Genomic DNA, 4,577 nt, shown 5'->3' with positions numbered 1-4,577 from the left:
GGGAAAGTCTGGGCTGGTGTGTGTTCGGGTTTGTGAATAAAGGTGATTTGGAAGCTGTGTTCCAAATTGAAGTGTTTACTGGAAGGAAGATGTTGATGCAAATAAAGAGTAAAACGTGTTAAGACGAAGCGTGGTGTGATTGGGGAGAGCAGTAAATATAGTGTTGGTGAATTATTTGTGTTAATAAACTTCCACTGCGCCCTCTGCTGCAGGCTGCTGTTTATATCCAGCTGTGTATTAGTGCTGTGTGTTAGCGAGATAAATGTTTGTTTCAACGCTGTTTATAAAGCAATAGCATTGCACTCAAACAGTCCCAGACATAGCAACACACGTACAAAAGCAAAATACTGCGGATGCTGGAAATCTGAAACATAAACAGAAAATGCTTGAAATAGTCAGCAGGTCTGGCGGCATCTGTGGAGAGAGAACAAAGTTAATGTGAGCTAAGGAAACAGATCTGAACTGTTAACTGTTTCTTTCTCCACAGATGCTGCCAGACCTACTGAGCATTTCCAGCATTTTCTGTTTTTATTACAGCAATACAGGTGTTGGGAGGCTCAGCCTGGCTACACAATGTTACAAGGACGCTGAGTAACACCATCGACAACGGGACAGGGAGAAAAACACACAGAAAACCAATAGACAGTGAGGAAGCAAAACTGAGGGACAGAGAGAGAGACAACGAGACTGAGATGGAGAAACAAGGCATTTGTATGATTGTGTTCTCCCTGTTGTCTAAAGGTATTTCCTGGTGTGTAAATATGTTTTCTGTTGTGTAAAGATGTCCCCTGTTGTTGTGTAAAGGTTTTCCCTGTTATTGTTTTATTTTCTGTGACTGACCGTCTCCTCACTGTGACCATTTGTCCTGGTTTTATTGTGGCCAACATCACCATCTGGTGGTGGAGAGGAGGCTCTGCAGGTAGGGGTTGACAAAGTGGGAGAGACTTGGCTGGTCCGTGTTTGCAGCTTGTGTTCGTGTGAGCAAATGTGATTTGTTACTGATTGATGTGTTCACTGGAAGGAAGAAGCTGATTGCAATAGAGTGCCTTTGGAAGCATCTTGTTATTATGGGGAAATACTTGATGTTTTGAAAGTGAACAGTTTGCATTATTACGAAGCATAAATAGCAGAAAATGGTTTCGATCCATTGACCTCTGGGTTATGGGCCCAGCACGCTTCCACTGCGCCACTCTGCTAAATGCTACTTTAAATTTTGGCTGCCCGTTAGTGAAATATGTTCATTTCCCCAATGTTTTGATAAAAATAGGATTGTAGTCGGATTTCTCAAGAATCCCGGACTCAGCAACACACATGCTGACGGACTCACCCTCACTGCGCAATGACACAAGGACACGGAGTAACAGCACCGACAATGAGGCAGACAGAGAAAGACGCACAGAAAACCAGGAAGATATTACCAGGACTCAGAAAGGAACAGACAGAGAACGGTACTGAGCAAACCAGCAAGAGACAGCGAAAGACTGATGAACACCACTTGGAGGGAGCACTGAGGGTGGCAAGGGTCCAGAATGTAGTCTGGCTGGGGGATTTCAATGTCTATCACCATGAGTGGCTCGGTAGCACCACTACTGACCATGCTGGCCGAGTCCTAACGGACATAGCTGCTCGATTGGGTCTGCGGTAGGTGGTGAGGGAACGAACAAGAGGGAAAAACATACTTGAACTCATCCTCACCAATCTGCCTGCCGCAGATGCATCAGTCCATGACAGTATTGGTAGGAGTGACCACTGCACAGTCCTTGTGGAGATGAAGTCCCGTCTTCACATTGAGGATACCCTCTATCGTGTTGTGTGCCACTACCACTGTGCTGAATGGGATAGATTTTGAACAGAACCAGCAATGTATCACTGGGCATCCATGAGGTGCTGTGGACCATTAGCAGCAGCAGAATTGTAGTCAACCACATTCTATAACCTCATGGCCCGGCATATTCCCCCACTCTAACATTACCAACAAGCTGGGGGATCAACCCTAATTCAATGAAGAGTGCAGGAGGGCATGCCAGGAGCAGCACCAGGCATACCTTGAAATGAGGCATCAGCCTGATGAAGCTACAGCCCAGGACTACTTTCATGCCAAACAGCAGAAGCAGCATGTAACAGACAGGGCTAAGTGATCCCACAACCAATGGATCAGATCTACACCCTGCCACATCCAATGATGAATGGTGGTGGACAATTAAACAACCAACAGGAGGAGGTGGCTCCACAAATATCCCCAACCTCAATGATGGGGGAGCCCAGCACATCAGTGCAAAAGATAAGGATGAAGAATTTGAAACAATCTGCAGCCAGAAGTGCTGGGTTGATGATCCATCTCGGCCTCCTTCTGAAGTCCCCAGCATCACAGATGCCAGTCTTCAGCCAATTCGATTCACTCAATGTGATATCAAGAAACGACTGAAGGCACTGGATACAGCAAAGGCTACGTGCCCTGACAATATTCCAGCAATAGTACTGAAGACCTGTGCTCCAGAACGTGCCGCGCCCCGAGCCAAGCTGTTCCAGTACAGGTACAATACTGGCATCTACCCGGCAATGTGGAAAATTGCCCAGGTATGTCCTGTACACAAATAGCAGGACAATTCCAACCCAGCCAATTGCTGCCAAATCAGTCTACTCTCAATCATCAGTATCGTGATGGAAGGTGTCATCGACGGGGCACTTTCTTTGCAATAACCTGTTCAGTGACGCTCAGTTGGGTTACGCCAGGGCCATTCAGCTCCTGACCTCATTACAGCCTTGGTTCAAACAAGGACAAAAGAGCTGAACTCAAGAGGTGAGGTGAGAGTGTCTGCCCTTGACATCAAGGTAGCATTTGACTGAGTATGGCATCAAGGAGCCAGAGCAAAACTGGAGTCAATGGGAATCAAGAGGAAAACTCTGCACTGGTTGGAATCGTACCTAGCACAAAGGTAAATGGTTGTGATTGTTGGAGGTCAATCATCTCAGCTCCAGGACATTCCTGCTGGAGTTCCTCAGGGTAGTATCCTCGGCCCAACCTTCTTCACTACTTCATCAGTGACCTTCCTTCAATCATAAGGTCAGAAGTGGGGATGTTCACTGATGATTGCAAAATTTAGCACCATTCGCGACTCCTCAGATAGTGAAGCAGTCCATGTAGAAATGCAGCAAGACCTGGACAATATCCAGGCTTGGGCTGATAAGTGGCAAGTAACATTCGCGCCACACAAGTGCCAGGCAATGACCATCTCGAACAAGAGAGAATCTAACGATCTCCCATTGACATTCAACGGCATTACGATCGCTGAATCCCCCACTATCAACTTCCTGGGGGTTCCCATTGACCAGAAACTGAACTGGAGTAGCCTTATAAATAGTGTGACTACATGAGCTGGTCAGAGGGTAGGAATCATGCGGTGAGTAACTCACCTCCTGACTCCCCAAGCCTGTCCACCATTTACAAGGCACAAGTCTGGAGTGTGATGGAATACTATCCACTTGCCCGGATGGGTGCAGCTCCAACAACATTCAAGAAGCTCGACACCATCCAGGACAAAGCAACACGCTTGATTGGCACCCCGTCCACAACATTCACTCCCTTCACCACTGACGTACAGTGGCAGCAGTGTGTACCATCTACAAGATGCACTGCAACAATGCACCAAGGCTAGTCAGGCAGCACCTTCCAAACCTGCATCCTCTACTCCCTAGAAGGACAAGGGCAGCAGATGCATGGGAATACCACCACCTGAAAGTTCTCCTCCAAGCTACACATCATCCTGACTTGGAACTATATCGCCATTCCTTCCTTCACTGTCGCTGGGTAAAAATCCTGGAACTCCCTTCCTAATAGCACTGTGGGTGTACCTACCCCACATGGACTGCAGTGGTTCAAGAAGGAAGCTCATCACCACCTTCTCATGGGCAATTAGGGATGGACAATAAATGCTGGCCTGGCTGGCGACGTCCACATCCCATGAAACAAATAATTAAATACAATAACAGCTCATCTCAATTCCTAGTATTTCTAAATCCCACCAGTCCAACATAAGCTGAACAATTATTGCATGTTGTGATTGACGGTCTGGTCTGTAAACTGCACTGTATCACAGATTGCTGACATTTGCTAACTGGAAGTGAGAACTGCAAAATCGGGACAGTAGTTCACATAGTCTGTCAGTGTGAAAGAATCAGGCAATGTGAGGTAATAGAATTTGTCTGTAAATGTTACACTCACATTGCTTTATATTTTTATATTGAAAATAAAAGTAATCATTTCGTGAAAATAGTGACATGTTGTCCAAACTTTGGTAGCCAGTTGTTTTCGTCTTGCACTCAGCAGGGCAATCCACAAGAATACCAATTTAAGGGAAAACAACAACTTTCTTCTGTATGAGAAGAGAGTGCTGATTGGTTGGCAAGTGAACTCTGATTGGTCGAGGCATTGCCATTCAGAATGCATCAGTTTATGGTAACTGACAGATAACTGCCCAGCTTTGTCTGAAATTTAAACCAGGCAGCTTGACTCTGATTGGTCACGGCATTGCCCTGTGGAATGAGCCAGTGAATGGCTGTCACTTATTTTGTTTAGC

At 46.2% G+C, this 4,577-nt stretch overlaps 1 non-coding gene across 1 annotated transcript; it reads right to left on the bottom strand.

Moving 5' to 3' along the window:
* Positions 1-1,124: 1,124 nt before the first annotated feature.
* trnam-cau (transfer RNA methionine (anticodon CAU)) lies at positions 1,125-1,196 on the bottom strand. Its single transcript has one exon. It is a non-coding gene; the product is annotated as a tRNA-Met (tRNA).
* Positions 1,197-4,577: the final 3,381 nt, after the last annotated feature.

The sequence above is a fragment of the Heterodontus francisci genome, unplaced genomic scaffold (assembly GCF_036365525.1).
Source record: "Heterodontus francisci isolate sHetFra1 unplaced genomic scaffold, sHetFra1.hap1 HAP1_SCAFFOLD_58, whole genome shotgun sequence".
In the NCBI taxonomy this organism is placed as follows: Eukaryota; Metazoa; Chordata; class Chondrichthyes; order Heterodontiformes; family Heterodontidae; genus Heterodontus; species Heterodontus francisci.
The sequence above is the reverse complement of the archived record's forward strand: the minus strand, read 5'-3'. Positions and strand labels throughout refer to the sequence as shown.